This window comes from Engystomops pustulosus, chromosome 5 (assembly GCF_040894005.1).
Source record: "Engystomops pustulosus chromosome 5, aEngPut4.maternal, whole genome shotgun sequence".
Taxonomy (NCBI): domain Eukaryota; kingdom Metazoa; phylum Chordata; class Amphibia; order Anura; family Leptodactylidae; genus Engystomops; species Engystomops pustulosus.
Genome location: NC_092415.1, coordinates 25,387,028 through 25,404,786, shown reverse-complemented (window position 1 = coordinate 25,404,786; position 17,759 = coordinate 25,387,028). Strand labels below are relative to the sequence as shown.

Sequence of the window (17,759 nt, the reverse complement as noted above, 5' to 3'; positions counted from 1 at the left end):
CATGAGGGGAATAAGAAAAGCTGGGTGATTTTGATATCTTCTATAGAAAGTAATTGATACATATAAATGACCGAATTGCAACTTACAACAAATTATAATTTCTCTACGATGGATTGTATAACGCACTGAATTACTACTCATATCTCCGATACCTAATATCAGGTTTTTATGCTCATGAAATCTCCCACAAGGCAAAACTGCTGCACCCTAAAACCTTTCACCCTTCTCTTTTTTCTCCTTCACTTATCTTCCCTCCTCACCCATCTTTCTTACTTCATATCTCCCTCCCCTCCTTTTCACCTTCTGTTTTCTCCAATTCCTTCTGTTCTACCTCACACTTTGCTCTTTCTTTATTCTTCCCTCTGTACTTCCCTCACACCTTCCGTTCCCTTCTCAATCCTCCCTCCGTTTAAGCTTCCTTTCCCTTATCTTTTTTGCCTTTCTCACACCTTGTTCCCACTTTTCCTTCCTTTCTTTGGTCTTTATCAATTCTGTCTTTTCACACACTATTCTTTATTTCTCTTTCTTTTTTACCATGTCTTATTTTACCCATATTTCTTCTTTCTTTCTTTCTTTCTTTCTTTCTTTCTTTCTTTCTTTCTTTTTCTCATTCTTTTACTTTGTTTTTCCTTCCTTGCTTCCTTCCTTTACTTCCTTCTTTCTTTTGTTACTTCTTTCCTACCTTATCTTCTTCCCTACTTGCCTTCCATCCTCCCCTATGTTACACCTTTCTTCCTTCTTTCCTTTTTTCTTCCCTTCCTGCTTCCCTGCTTTCCTTCCTTCCTTCCCTCCCTTCCTTCTTTGCTTCCTCCCTATCTTCCTTTCCTTTTTTCCCTTCTGCTAAAATCTGCCACTATTTGTACCTGATATTGTGATAAAGTTCCTTTTACTTTAAAGAGGATGTCCCACAACATCAGAACACAGAACAATCAAAATTTCTGTACAATTTTGTCATAATGTGCACCGAAAATTCTGAAAGTTTCGGAAAGTATGGTGTGGCTTTGTGGGGGAAAGCCAGTGCACCAAGAATTATACAAATGCGCCCAAATTTTGACCCTGTTTTCTTAACTGAGCCAATTGATAGATCATGTAAAGTGCGACTAAACTGTATGAAACTTCACCAGATTTATCATGCAGCATCAGGCACAGTGATAAATCTGGATCAGTATAAGGCTGCCTGGTCTAATTTGGCACTTTTCACATTTCAACACTTTTGATAATTCTCCGTCAATGTGTACAATATTTCCAGGTATTTAGATTTTTAATTGCAGCTGCTGATCAGAGACTTCATTATCCTCCATCCTGATTGACACTTACCTTTAAATTTTTATAGGTATTTCTACCATTCATTGCATTAGGTAAAGATCCATTCCTAGAACATTCAGCTAATCATTTGACATTTGGACACCAGTATGTGCTCGATAGCTTATTAATGTGTGGAGTCGGCAGCAGGAAATGTCAATATATATGTTGCTGTGTAAACCTGTTTTATAATGACTCTGGGATCTAATGCTGGATTTTAGCTTACTGCTACATATGAGGAGTACAGTAGACGTGTCCCGTCACCTGCCAGTGCCTTGTTATCCATCACTCATGGCGAATATAAAAGATACAATATACTAATTTATACAGTTTCATTTTCATAGAATATTCTGAAAACTATTCTATCTTGCCATGAGTCTTATGAATATTGACATCATCTTCATTATTGATGGAACTTTCTGCATTGTTGGGAAGTTGTTCTTGACCATCTCTGGTGCTGGAAGCAGAAGGCTCCGTCCACTGTGTGGTGGCCGTGTCCGAGTATTTCAGCCACGGATCCCATTCATTTCAATGTAGAAGGTTCCATCTATCTTATAGTATGAGAACAATTTATCACCTGATATGGATGACCTATCTTACGCTCCAATCTCTATTCATAACATGGTTCAAAAAGTTAAGATTCTAGTTGCACCCATTGTTGTGCAAGTGAATATAACATCGTGCTGATGGTATGAAGCTACTTGGAAAGCAGGAAGTGGAGAATGGCTTGTATTAGCTTGCTCCAAATTTTACCTCTTTCATTTGAAGCTTGATCAGATTGCTGTAACCGAGACTCTCCCTCCCATGGGGATGTCTAGCAGGCGGACTCCTTCCTTTGAGTGTCTCACCATCATTCTCAGACGTCAGATCCAACGGACTTAAGTCCACACGGCCCACTACCTTACTCATGGAAACTCCCACCCAGAAGCTTCCAAGGTAGTAACAGGAGGTCTCCTTCACTGGCACAAATATTCGGCCACTTCTTTTACATGATGGTAGACTGTGTGAGATTAGGACTCTCTTAAATTTAGAGCATACAATACAGATAGTGAGATTATAGTGCCACTTCTTTTAAAAAGGACCTTCCATCACCTCCAAGTTTTTTAGTTAGTCCATGACTTGACAGAAAAGTGGACTATTAGTATATTGAGTGCCAAAACTGGTAACAAGAAGTCAAAAAAATGGTGAGGCCTAAAGTAAAAAATTCAACTACGTCAGAAAAGATGGAGGAGATGGTACAATGTTCCTCTGTATAACAAGAGGACCTTCCAGCCCAAAGCAATTTCCCCAGGGATAAATAAAGTATTATTGTATAGTATTGTAAGTCTGACATGGACCTTGGGCTGTATGAGTATTGTGGGTCCACTACAAGTGTAATTATTTGTAATAGTTGGACATTAACTGTCTACATAATGTACCAGAGCCAAGCTTCTGTCGGCTTTCAGTTGTGCAGTTTAGGACCTAATGAGGAGCTCAAAAGGTCCTGAAAGGGCTCCTATATGTTTATTGTGTAGCCGACACAGATCTACAATGAATTCAGGTCTTGAAGTCCTTCTCTTTATTATCACTACAGGACAGTTTCCAACTCGGAGGGTAGTTGAGTTGGCCATTGGTCCTCTAGAAGATTTGGGCCCCGGTTGGCCGCCCAGCCTGCCCTTATGATAATCGTCTACTGCTATCCTGTATATTGATAGGACAATACCTCATTATTATACAGCCTGTGCACTTTTCTAAATTTCCTACTCCAGACTGTAGCGGCAGAGAAAAATTAATGATAAAACATCTGTAGAATAACGCTGATGTGATTCGGGGAGGAAACACAAAGCTCGTCGCTCCTCTTTAATTATGCATCCTCACAACGAGCGGCCGCACAATGCAGCCCGACTGGATTTTTTGCACAACACTTGCTGCTGAATAGAATTTTCCGCCATATTATTTTAATGGTTTCTGCTGATGGCGACGGTCTGTTTGTCTTCTTTTCGCATAATGACATTTTCACATGTTTCTTTCCTCCTCCACATGACAATGCTGAGATGTACCAGAGACTCGTCTCGCTATAATACAGAAGCGCACGCTACTATTTCCGCCCCGGAGAGTCGCTTTCTGCATCGTTTTCTATGCACCTTAATCCATAATCTTAGGTAAATGAATGGACCACTCCGTGCGCATTAGATAACACCAGGTATATCTCTACATTAGTTATTGTTATAGGTGCTATGTGTAAAAAGCACAGTGGCTCAGTGGTTATCACTACAGCCTTGCAGCGCTGGGGTCCTGGGTTCAAGTCCCATGCAGGTCAACATCTGCAAAGAGTTTGTATGTTCTCTCTGTGTTAGCGTGGGTTTCCTCCCACACTCTAAAACATACTGGTAGGTTGACCTGCCAGGTGACCCATTGAATAGAGCAGAGATACAACCATGTGGCAATCAAAGGGAACTTTTAATAGGGAACATTTGGCTCCTCTGGAGGTCCTTGTGGTCAGACGTGATGAGACACTTATTGCCTTATGGTGCATAACTGTCTATAATGGCACAGTCCCTCTCATTTTCTTTACTTTGTAACTTGGATTTTGGTTAGTCAGTAAATTATCCTGCTGGTTGGTATGGGTCTAAGATCAGGGTCCTCTGTGGCCTTAAATGAATGTAGTATCTGGTCTAAGGGTTAAAACATACCCATTCATTCCATTCTCTATGGCACAGCCCGAGGTTGGCAAAAACAGACATATAGAAAGCAAATATATTCGTTGGTTTGTGGATTTGGTACCACGCTGCCATTTTTCAGGCACCAAAGAGAATCCAAATCTTTGGATGCATAATGGCAGCTTGGCAATACTGTCATTCATCCCAGTGCTTTGGAAGGGGGATGGGTTAAGGTAAATGTACACTGACAGGTACGTATGTAGGAGGAACCTACCACCGGATCTATCTTAGTAAGCAGATTCCTGATGGTAGGTTTCCTTTAAGTGCAGCAGGGACCCCAGTTCTTGTGATCAGGTGGGGTCTGAGCAGAAAGTCCCCCACAATGACCGACAGGTTATGCCTTAACTTCAAATAACTAATTGGACACGTGCACAATGTACATGATGTTATCACTTCAAACCCAACAGAACCGGAAGCTGCTGCTGAACCGGTTTATCGGAATGGACTTCCCTAAAGCCTTTTACATTAGTAGGTATATCATTTCAGTGCTGCTGATAAAGGCTTCATCGTACATATTGCTCTTACCACTTGTCTACATGTTTTTAAAGTCCATGTTTCTAATCTTTCCTCTCGCCCCCATCTTCATTCCTGCAGCAGGTGATATTTTTCGGCTCCTCGGTGGCTCTGCAGCACACGTGTATCAGTAACAAGTGTAAATGTCACCCAGCCATTGACTGCATTTAGTAATTGTATGTCAGCTAATCCACACCTCACAGAAAGGTCACTGTCATTAATTAATAACACGGCCATAAAACCCAAAGTTTCATTATAGTGCGTCTTACTGTGGGATTGATTAAGCACCGGGGTGGGAAAACGTATGGCGCTTATGAAGAAGGAGGACACGCTAACGTTTGAATGGAACTTTTATAAAGACGAGCAGCAAGGAGGACCAGGAGCCACCTGTCATTAGGAGCCACAATCTCTCTCCATTCACAGAATCCGACCTGTGTTTCCTAATTATATAGTCTGTTTTTTGTCTATGTTTGGCGTTGTTTTGGCGCAGCTGTGGTACAAATGGAAATGCGACTTTCAAATGCCCAAAATGAACACAGGACAGTGCAAAGTCACTTTGACCCTGATTGTGCAAAATTCCTTCATTACATATCCTGCCTTTCACTGTAGGATGGAATTAATGAATTTGCGACTTTCCGTTTAGGCACGGGTTTTGCCGCAAATTGCCATCAGTCCCACCCTGGTCTATTTTCTGCAACTTTCGATGTTTTTTTTGTGACTTTTCATGCGACTGTCACAACCGACAAGGCATAAGACACTGCCAGCCGACAAAAGTCACTTTAATGAGCTCCAAAAACCAACATAGAACTGTTGTACGGAGCTGGTCTAATGGAAATTACCCCCTGTGAGTCCATCAAGTCACATTTTGGGGGTTATTTATCATTAGCTTGGGACAGTTCTATGTCTATCAGATTCATTATAGTGGCTTTGGCCTCTTGATAAATGTTCTTACGGTCTACATTCTGTCTGTGATTTTTTTTATTTTTCAAAAAGTCCCAAAAAAGTCTCAAAATGCATAAAAAGTCCCAAAACATGCACAAGCAGGTCATTGGAGTAACTGTGAGACTTTTTATGGGACATTTTGTAAAAGTCCCAAGTCGTGAATCTGGCTTTGCGCAGTGCTGCACTAGCAGTAATTCTATGCTTATGCCAGATTAATGAAGAGGTGGAAATAGTCCTGTAAGACTTTCTAGCAATAATAAGCCCCAAAAAACCTCAATAAGACTTTTTTCATGTTAAAGAGTTTGTGAATGACACATCACTACTATTTATCAGTGCTCAAACATGTAAAAAAGAAGCTTGGAGAGTCTGCACAGAGCACAGAAGTAAGTAGCAGGACTGCTGAATCACTTGACAATCAGGGATTATCCACAAGGCAGTAAAAACAATTTATGTAAAATAGTGGTAAACCCCCTTAACTCTGTATATATAGTATCTATCCATACTTTCCACCAACTCAAAACCTGTGGAGGTATATTCCATGATTTCATCAGTAAATTATAGCTCAGGAACTTTTTGACAAAATTTCACTTCCTTTAATTATAAGAAGTCGTCCCACATTCTCTGTTGGGTCAATAAAAAGAAAATGTATCACTTTGTTTGTTATAAGATCCATTCACAAATTTATATAAAGATATTTGATTCCCCTTCTCCTTAGTTATCTTCCATGATCAAATACCGTAATAATTTGGTTTGCTACCATTAAACTTTCTCCAGCTCTCTTAAATATATATATGATTTTATGCCCAAAACTGGACTGCTTTTTCAGGATGTAGACTCTATGGGGGAGATTTATCAGAAGTGTCCGAGAGCAGAACTGTTCCAGTTGCTCATAGCAGCCAATCAGAGCTCAGCTTTCATTTTCCCACAGCTGTTTAGAAAATTAAAGCTGAGCTCTGATTGGTTTCCATGGACAACAAGAACAGTTTTATCTCAGACTTTTGATATATCTCACCCTGTCTGTCTATCATGTCATAAAAATACCTTTCTTCTTCAAAGGGAATCTGTCATCAGAATCTTACATTTGCATCTGATAACAGGTTCCCGTGGACATTTTAATACAAATCTCCTATAGGCCCAACGCCCTATAGGCCCAAAGTACAAAGCTGTAATGTCCGTCACAGACACTTCATAATAATACTGCTCCTAGCGGGAGACGTGAACAAAACTGAGAAAGCCTTAAAGGGATTTTCTCACCTACCACTTTGATGTCTTTTATTATGCACTGTGGATCCCACATCCGATCCGTGAGGGTCGTGTAAAATGATTATTGGGTCTCTGTGTGAGATTAGCCCGTCCTCAGGTTTAGACATGTGGCTCAACTCACAGATATGTGTAAGACAATTAACTTAAAGGATTTATGAGCCAAACATGCGCCAAACAGAGATTTCTCTTAAGAAGGCCTCCTTAGTGTTAATCAGACCCTCTGCTTCATCAGACTACACTCCAATACAGTGTCAGACTGGGTTTCCTTAGGCCCACCAGAGAAAATAAATTTGGGGGCCCACTCTTCATTATTCCCCAGGAAATATACTCCAGCAGCCTCCAAATTGTTGTGTTTTCTGATGGACCTCTGGGGTTCAGTATTGGGTTGAATTGGGGCCCACCGGAGGATCCTCTGGTACACTGGTGGGCCAGTCCGACACTGCTCCAATAGCTCTGCTGCCTTCTTAATATAACATATCTTGGCAGAAACTTTCTACTTTTACAGCAGTGCTTTACTGCATCTGCATGAGTCAGGTTGCCTAGCGACGACCAGCTTCCTACTTTGGTGACCACAACTTGAGTACACAATCAATTTTTTTAATTCTTTAAAATCGGTAAAAATGATGCCAAAAATTTAAATAAATAATAGCAATGGATATATGTGAAAATGCCCCTAAAAGGAAAATTCAGCTCCCATGCCATGTCTTCTTCCTCATAAAATCACAATCCTAAAGAAGGACATCTACCACCAGAATCAAGGATTATAAACCAAACGCGCTTACACAATGGCGTGTGTCCCCTCTGGCAGGATCATTTTTTTTAGCTTCTAGAGCCTTGATTTTTACAAAAAAAAGGCTTTTAAAATTATGCAAATTTGTCTGTGGGGCTCTATAGATGTTAATGGAACCTGGAGCCCTTCGGGTTCATTTGCATATTTTTAAAGGCTTGTTTTTAAATTAAAAACAAGGGCATAGGAAGCTTAAAAAAAGCAGATCCTGCAAGAGGGGGCAAGCACCAGTATGTCAGTGTGCTTGGTGTACAATACTTCAACCTGGTGGTAGATGTCTTTTAAGACTGGAGCCATTCTTAAAGTTCAAGCCTCCTAGTGAATATGGACACAAACTCCACCAGTTATGACCTGTAGACCAGATCAGAACTGGGGGAGTTTTCTACTATAGGCTCCACCGGTTTTCTGCACAGACTGGACTTCCACATGGGTCTCGGGTTTGAGAAGTATCAGTTTGGGTAGGGTCCCGTCTCTTGAGCAAAAGACAATGGTACCGATTTCCGCAGTGTGCCTTTGTGTGCCTATTCCATATGCTGTAAAAAAGAATTAGAGAAGTTGTTGGCTCCCTCAGCAGGACAAATGGCCAAAAAAGACGAAAACTATGCCTGTAAAACTTTGACATCAGCAGGATTGTTTCAGGGAAGGAGGCATAAGGCGCAAGTTGTGCCAAATGAAAGCCAGGAACTGAAAAGTGAATTGAAAGATTGGGGCTCATTTACTTTCCCGTCCTACTGAGTTCACCTAAAGTGCATTGTCCGACAATAATGCACTGTGTCACGATTCACTGAGATCGTGCACCCGATATCCTGCATGTGTCACTTACCCGCTCAGGTCCCCGGAGTTCACCTTCTTCTTCCCGGTGCATGTAAGTGCTTGGTCTTGCGACACAATTTAAAAGTTAAATCCTTCGCTCAGTCCAAATCAGTCGGATCGTATGACGGCACACTGCCCAATTTCTGTTGCATGAAAGCCGGCATGGCTGCGCCACAATCAGACCACGTGCGCCACATTCCCGGCGCAAACCTCTGTTTCTTACCTGTCAAAGCCGCACAAATCTGAAAATCCGACGAAAGTGATCAGCGTGACCCTTAGTAAATAAGCCCCATTAACATGAATTAGGCCCAAATAAAACAATAAAAAAAAAAAACAGAAAACAATGAAAAGAAACTAAAATAAATGACCCCCAATAAGTTTTGGGTTTCATTCACAGGATTCCTGATATATGTCCTTACAACAGAGGGACACGACTTATCCCAGTTCTGCCCATACAGTGGGATACGTAATCCTATTCCTCCTCACCCCCCCCCTGAAAACGGGAGGAGGAGCGAACAACAGCAGAAGCCAGTGATTGGCTGCGGCTGATGTTTGGTGATGTCAATATCCTGATATTAACAGTAACATCACTGGAGACATTGAACAGGGAATGCTCAGTGGAGGCCAGGGTAGGATGCAATACTTTGCATCCGTCCCTTTTAGGCTCCCATGGCCTCCTCTGAGAGTATATGTCGCTCAGCAGGATGAAGCATGATGGAAAGCCATTGCTGCGTCTTTCCATCTTATGTTTTTCACAGTATATGATGTAAGAGGGTAAGAGGACACCACCACCTGCCAGTATAGGTCTATTTATACGCTCTGCGCTTACGTCGGGAGCTTTCCATGTGTATATCCTGAGCTCATCTCATAAACGAGATGTGAATGTAGCCTTATTTTTTACATGGGCAATGCAAGTAGTTTAGTATTTACTATATAAAAAGTTTATCTGTAATTTTTGCCTGTATATATATGCTAGGGGCATCCACCTCTCCTAAACACATCCCTGTAAATACCAAATGTGCATAAAAAGACATATATTTTACATAATATTCATATGCAGCAGTTCCCTTTCCCAAGTGCCCTTTTCCTTGAGCTTGCCCGTAGGCAGAGGCCTAGTGTGCCTATAGGTAAATCTGTCTCTGCTCTTGTCAGTGCCTTCCGGATAAAAGAGAAGGATTTGGGAGGGAAATGGCCCGGTCATCCTTCAGCTTCTTAAATATTGAAATTGCAGCAATAAGGAATAAGACTGCGGCTGGAATGGGAGACATATTAAAGTCTTATGAGGAAGATTAAACTCCTAATCTTCTAAGGATGATTAGATTTCTAACACTGTGTAGTATGTTAAAGTATTGCGCTTTGACTCGGCCGCGGCCATTAGGATATTACGTGGACGCCACTGATGCCTTCATTGAGTTAATGAACCCACTTTGTAATAAATCTGCACCCATAGGGCTCGGACAAGCGTCCTCCACATAGACCATTAAATGTGTACACATTGATTTACTGATAGCGGACGCGGGATGCCAGGGAAAGCCAGAGACCACGTATAGAACCGCAAAAACACTTCCGAATATCCTATAAACATGCACCGAGATAGAGATGCTATATTGCTGAAGATAAATTTGTGGTTTGCGTAAATGTACTAATGTTGGCCACTAGGATTTTTTATTTTTTTTTGCTGCTGCTGAACGTGTCCTTATTTCAACTTTACGGATCATGGCAGTCCTTTTTCCTAGGAATTGGTAGCCAGAGTTTTTAAAGGAAATCTACCATTAAAATTCATCATGATAAACCAAGGACACTTATAATATTCATAGATTCAGGCACCGTGATTGTGGTAATCTTTTTATATATGTTATCCATGGCCTCCGTCCTTCTAAAATCAATTTTTAAAATTATGCAAATAAGCCAAAAGGGCTGAAACAGAGCCCCTTCATGCTGTAGCTTCATAGGCTGTTACACTGCCTCACCTCCCTCTGCTCACTCAGCACTTCCCACACAGATGGAGGAGGGGAATGCAACTGCACAGAGTAACAGCGTGTGAAACCACAAGAGGGAGGGGCTCTGGTAATACCACCCAAAATACTTTTGGCTTCTTAGCAAAATTTTAAAAGTTGATGATAGAAGGAAGGAGGCCATGGAGAACAAATATAAGAAGATTATCACAGCCACGGTGAGTGGCTACCAGTTTCCCGTCCCAGGCCCGAAACTCTGTATATACATTACACACTTAATCTCTGAATTGCAGCCCCTCTCTCTGCAAAAATATTGTAGCTATTTTTTCTGCTTTCTCTTCCACTCTGCTTTGCTATCAATCCCATGAAGCCTCAGCAAGCATCACAGTAAATGAGCCCCAATGTCTAAGGGCTCGAATCGCTCATTTTCGTCGGGTTTCCCGGAAAATTACCGATTTGCAATGTTTTGCCCCGGGTTTTTGGTGCACGCAATTGGATTGTGTCGCATTGCGACGGATTCGGAAAAACCACTGTGTTTTTTTAAACAAAATGTGTCGCTTGACACGCACTTACATGCACCAGGAAGAGGATGGTGAACTCCGGCGGACCTTGGCGCAACAGCGACACCTAGTGGATATTGGGCGCATGACCTTAGTGAATCCAGGCAAGCTCAGAATCAACATCGGAGAACGCGCCGCGGGATTGCCAATGGATCGGGTAAGTAAATGAGCCCCATTATGATTACCCTACCCATCTATAATTTCAATACTATAAGTATACAGTTAGGGAGGCTGAGTTTTATAACTGTGTGATGTGTGTATATCAAACTCCATTCTTGAAAGTAAAAAGTTTTATCAAAAACACCCACAGAAATGTACTTATATGACTCTGCCGGATGGAAGCTCCTTTGTAACTTTTAGCGCACCGCTCTCATTAGCGACATTGTATACAAAGTCGATGACACAACAAAAATGTTAAGTACTCGGCTCCTTCAGCAACATTGTATCAAAATAAACGGCGCTAATTACCAGCAACACAATCACCACATTAGCCTTGTCCTTAATTGACCTGAAGCCCCAGAGGAACCCAACGTGGACTGTAGAAATATTTTCAGGTGAAATTCTGGATTCCCATTTCCTCAATTTGTTGTGTGATAATTGTGGCCGACGAGAAGGTTTTACCAGCAATTACTAAAACTGTTCTTATCAGTATGTGCCGGGTCCGGTTCTGTGGACCCTATATACAATACCAGTAGAGGGCACTTGACCCGGAGTGATGTAAATCCAATGCTAAATAACATTGTAATCTACTTTAATTTCTTCCGACTATGGAGACTAAAGGAAGACTGGAAAAATACTAGAGCCGATTGGTTGTTGAGATACAGTGTCAGTTTTGCACTGAATTCATTGCTTGCAAATGAGCCCTAGAGACTGATTATTTTCAGCAATCCCTTTAATGGCCCCTCGAAGCTGCCGGCGTTTTTTGGATTTTTGCTTGGCAGCACTTGAGTTGTTGATGTTGAAAAGACAAAACCAAGAAGAGGAGATGAGATGCTGCTACATTGAAAAAGCTGACACAGAGAAAATGAACAAGCAAGATACCGCGGCGTGACTATGATAAACCCGCTATACGTATGTACAGTACATATATCTTATGGTAGAGGACACTATGCAACATTACATTGTGGCCAGGAACACTGGCCCAAGGCCTCTTACAACAAGCCACAGTGAGATTTCAGACTGTCAGTGCCAGATACAGAAGTATCGATGTCCCATATAGGGTTGTTGTGTTTTCGGAATGCTAAAATGGCACTGATGGGTCCGGTATTCGTTTTATAAAATAATTTATTATTATAAAAAAACAAAGTAAAATAACGGAACAACGCGTTTCGCACTTGGACCACTTGCTTCGTCAGGTTCATCAGAAGCATGGCTTGTTCCACGGATCAGAACAGGTTCCCAGCCTCGAGAACAGCACAGCAAGAAGAGAAATATAATTAGTAGAATTCTTTTCCCCAAAAGAAATTAATAACTCGCTTTGATCCGGCTCATTATTCTCTGTGCAGTAACAGTTCTGGAGTAATGACATTCCTCTGTTATTCCTCTGTCAACCATTTACATTGTCAAATAAGTGTCTAAGCGCTGATTGGTCACTGTAGGGACACTTTCACCCAGTTGTCAATTTATTTATACACTTGTAGGGAGAATAACAGAGGAAAAACACAATATTGAGATATAAGAGAAGCAACCCAAATTTAAAAAAAAATTCATACTATGGTTGGGACTGGAGTGTTTTTACACAATTATTTGCGCCCTTGCAAGCGCAAATCAATGTTTAATGGGGTGCAAACATCTGGAAGCAGGAGAAATACAAGAACAAATTAGGCGCAAAACAGATTTACTTCTACACGGCAAATTCCAGCGCACTGCTCCTGAAATGGTAGCAAAAAAATTTGCAAATACCCCAATGCCCCCAAAAGTTACTAAAATACAACCAAATAAACCGCAATGAACTAAGATAAATCTATTCTTTTTAATCTATATTAATTATGCCTGGATGCTGGATAATAGCCCTTTTTTGTGACTTTCCTGCTGGGCCCCACACATCTATTTGATTACCGGCATACAGAGGAGGTGAGCTGAACTATTTTTTTCTCTTTATGTACTAAGATAAATCTGCCCCACATTTGCTTAAAATGAACCTGTCACCAGGAATGTGATTGTTAGCTGGTGTCAGGTTCCAATAGTCTATGTTATGCTGATAAAAATGTCTTTGTCAGCATTCTGAATCATTTCAGTGGTTTATAAAAGTTTATTTCACATTACCTGGCTCCTTGCCAGCAGAACGTGGTGAGTCCCCAGGGAGTGCGCATTGACAGGCAGGGATGGTGTGGAGGAGAGAAGGAATGGATGAGGAGACAGAGACTACAGCTGCCCCTCCCCTGGAACAAGGAAAACTGAATTATTACACGGCCATAAGTATTCAGCCCCTTTCTCTTTATTGAGTACAGTATAAGCAGCTTTGGAGCTGGTGCAGCTATGAGTCTTCTTGGGAAGATGCAATAAGCTTCTCACACCTGGATTTGGGTATTGCAGATCCTCTCCAGTTCCCTCAGGTTGGATGGTGAACGATGGTGGAGGACATTTTCCTGGCTCTCCAGAGATGCTAAATTGGGTTTAGGTCCGGGCTCTGGCTGGGCCAGTCAGGAATGGTCACAGAGATGTTCTGAAGCCACTGCTTTGATATTTTAGGTGTACGCTTATTGCTAGCACTTGCGATTATTTGCCCCAATCCGCCACCTTCACGCCAGTGTGGAGTAAAGGGGGGCACGGCCGATCGGACCGAGGGCACAGCCAGCTGGGAGCTGGCACTTGCTGCTGCCGGTGACTTTTCACAGAGCCTGGCGTACAATAAACGCTGCACGGCAGCCTGCCCGAAACATCAAGAGGTGGAGGCCTTTTTCATGTATACCGGTGCAAAATTGCACGAGTGCCGGCATATGATAAATATTCCCCATTGTCTTGTTGGAAGGTGAATCTTCGGCCCAGTCTGAGGTCCAGAGCCCTCTGGGAGAGGTTTTCATCCAGGATATCTCATACTTGGCCACATTCATCTTTCCTTCAATTGCAACCAGTCGGCCTGTCCGTAGTGGACAGTCAATTGCAACAAGTCGGCCAACCCATAGCATGATGCTGCCACCACCATGTGTCTCTGCTGGGATTGTATTCGGCAGGTGATGAGCGGCGCCTGGTTTTCACCACACATAACGCTTAGAATTGGCAACAAAAAGTTTCATCAGACCAGAGATTCTTATTTCTCATAGTCTAGGAGTCCTTCATGTGTTTTTCACATTCAATGCAGCTTTCTGTCTTACACTCAGGAGAAGCTTCTGTCGGCACACTCTGCCATAAAGCTCTAGGCTGCAGGGTATCTCCCTACTGCATCTCTGGAGCTCAGCCACAGTGATCTTGGGGATCTTCTTTACCTCTCTTACCAAGGCTCTTCTTGCTTAGTTTGGCTGGACAACAAGGTCGAGGAAGAGTTGTGGTCATCCCAAACTTTTTCATTCAAGTATTTTGGAGGCCATTGTACTATTAGGAACCTTGAGTACTGCAGAAAGTATTTTGTAACCTTGGCCAGATCTGTGCCTTGCCACAATTCTGTCTCTGAGTTTCTTGGACAGTTCCTTAGACCTCATAATTCACATGTGCTCTGACATGCACTGTGATCTCGGAGGTCCTATATAGACAGGTGTGTGCCTTTTCTAATCGGGTCCAATTAGTTTAAATAAACATTGGGCTAGATGTATCACTGTTCTGTGCTTAAGTGTAGTTGTAGCGCCTTAATTCTTGCGCCTGCTTGCTTGTTGTGCCTGAATTATCACAAGCTACAACCATCTGTGATGAGTTCCTGCCTATTATCACTTTACGTTTGGCACAATTTATCTATCTAATTTATTATCTCTATCTATCTATCTATCTATCTATCTATCTATCTATCTATTATCTATCTACCTCATATCTATCTGTCTATCTATCTGTCTATCTATCTATCTATCTATCTATCTATCTATCTATCATCTATCTATCTATCTATCTATCATCTATCTACCTCATATCTATCTTTCTATCTATCATCTATCAATCTATCTATTATCTATCTATCTATCTCCTATTTATCTCATATCTATCTCATATCATCTATCTTCTATCTATCTATGTATCTATCTATGTATCTATCTATCTATCTATCTATCTATCTATCTATCTATCTATCTCCTGTCTGTCTATCTATCTATATATCTATCTCCTATCTATCTATCTATCTATCTATCTATCTATCTATCTATCTATTATCTATCTACCTCATATCTATCTTTCTATCTATCATCTATCTATCTATCTATCTATCTATCTATCATCTATCTATCTATCAATCATCTATCTATCTATCTATCTATCTATCTATCTATCTATCTATCTATCTATCTATCTATCTATCTATCTATCCGTCTATCCCTCTGCTCTTGTAACTGACATCGGCAAAGAGGAATTAAAGGGCTACAGATGTGTCTGTAGTCTGCAGTCCGGTGATTATCGCTAATTTTCAGCATAAAACATCCATTTTTGAATTCCACATCAGTACTTGAATGTACTGCACCTTCCTATGAGCCACATATAATAACTAATCGGTAGTTACAACTTGTGTTACATTGGAGGAGGTTGTAAAGGAGAGCTGCGGGTCTATACATTGTATCATGAGTTAGAGGAGATTATAGGAATACATAGAGACCAGTCTGGGAGGAAGCAGAGTGTTTCCTAGAGCTGCATTGTGAATACTCTTTAGATCTGTGATGCATGAAGGTCAATTAGCAGAAGGTTATACTCGTTAGGCCGGGAGAAATGAGGACATGCATTAGTGTTAGCTTCAAAGTGACATAAGAGCTAATGGATTTAAAGAATATTGGTAGCAATGCTTAGGATCAATGCTTGTTATGTATCTCGGTATGCAAAGTGTAATATAGTACTACACCAAGTGTAAGGGAGCAAAGCCTTCTGGGAGTTGTAGTTTTTCAGCTACGTTACGTAAACCATACAAACATTGTTACTTTCAGGTCGTTAAAATTGTCAAGGCTGAGGTAATCACAAAATTACAGTTTTCTATGCTTAAAATTTTTGGCAAAATATAATTAATGTGATGATTGCAGAAAATAGATGCAATAATGTGAGATAATTTGGTGTCATCTCTATAAGGGGAGTTCACCAGCTTATTACAATAGCTCATTTTGGCGCAATATTGCTTTTGTGCCAAAATCTGCTAATTTTTTTGTTCCTAAAAAGTGAATTAAAGGGGAATTCACTTCTGCATGATGTTAGTGTCCAGCTCGTTTACCAGCTCTTGGTTGCTGCTCTTTTAAAGGGGTTGTCCACTTACACACATATTACATGAGGGAAAGTGAGGGGGCAGGAAATTAGGTAATTTACCATATGTATCTATTAATAGTTCTGCTCTGCTTTTTTGATATGTAAAGTGAAGCCTCCTCTCTGTTTCCTCGTCAGCCAGAGATTCCTGACCATAAAATGGCCGCAGACGGAGGGTCATGTGGTCTCTAACTGTCCATGAACAATCGCCCTGCCAGGACCTTGATCTCATATTCATGAATATTGTCGTAAGGTCCTGGCAGGACCATTGCTCAGGGACAGTTACATAACTCCCCCCCCCCCCCCATCTGCAGCCATTTTATGGTCAGGAATATCTGAATATTTTGAGAAATAAAATCTTTTTAGTTTTTATATTTCTTGGATAAACTCTTTAAGGGGAGTGGCTCTTTAGTAAAAGGGATGGAGCCACAGGAGAATTTAATATTTCAGTCACAAGTTCCAATATCTGTGTGCGTTCCTTACAGTCCTCATCTAACACCTGACATCACGGGCAGCATGGGTAATAAATGTCGCCCAAATTTATACTCGACCGTAAGTCAATAGTCAGAAATGATTTTAGCAGAATGGGGGGAGGTTTCAACAAGTTTATTTTTAGATGTATTGGACACAGGTCTTGGTGGGTCTAGAGGTCACCGGATCATTAGCAATGATGTGTCTTAGGACGACCTTGAAAGAACACAAGGACGTAGAAGAAAAAAAAAGACTTCGAGCTTAATAAAAAAAAAATATGATACCTTTTGTGGCCGGGCTTTAGGCAACAAATTGGATGGCGAGTGGAAAAAACTTTTCATTGCGCATTAACTAGGTAATAGATAGCCATTCATGCTAGATGGATGTGAGCAGGACCCAAAGAGAGCAGAGGCAGGACTGGATGACTGAAAGTGGCAAACTACCAACAAAAAAGTCATGCACACTATGGGGCGTCTAGAGGGATAGTTTTTGGCCTGAAATGGTGGTAGACAACTTGCCACCCTAGGACCACAATTGAGCTCAACCAAATGAGCGTGCAATCAAAGCCACCGGCCCACATTCATAAAGTGTCTGCGCCAGTTTTGTGTGGCGGCTGCTCTGTGTCTGACAAGACGAAAAACTGTGCCCCTAAAGGGGCTGTTACTGCTGAGTCGGAGTTTGCACCACATTTATTACGGACATGCGCCACAATTCTGCAGCATGAACCAAAAATAATGGTGCACACTTCCCGAGCAGCGCAGGGGGCGCCAGATTCATGGAAAACGGGCACCAGTCTTCATTAATTTGGCGCCCCCTGCATTCTTCACAGGCAAACTGCACATTTTGATAAATGGGGCCCACATTTATCAAAACGTGCAGCGTGTAGTATGGGAAGTTTTCCTGTGTGGTGTGTAGGGGGCGCCAGATTCAGGATTTGTGGGGTTTTTTTGGTCCACCTTTAACAAGGGGAGCGACACAATTCTGTCGAACACCACATGATAAATGTGTTGCACGCGCCGGCTGTGCACCGGAACGCCTCTTTCAGTGCAGAATTTTGTGTCACGTCAGGTATAGCGCAGCACATTTGTGTCAC

The 17,759-nt window shown here is 41.6% G+C and overlaps 1 protein-coding gene across 45 annotated transcripts in view; it reads left to right on the top strand.

Moving 5' to 3' along the window:
• The window catches only part of RIMS2 (regulating synaptic membrane exocytosis 2), a 443,591-nt gene that overhangs the window by 118,989 nt on the left and 306,843 nt on the right, over positions 1-17,759 (top strand). The gene's annotated exons all lie outside the window — the stretch shown is intronic.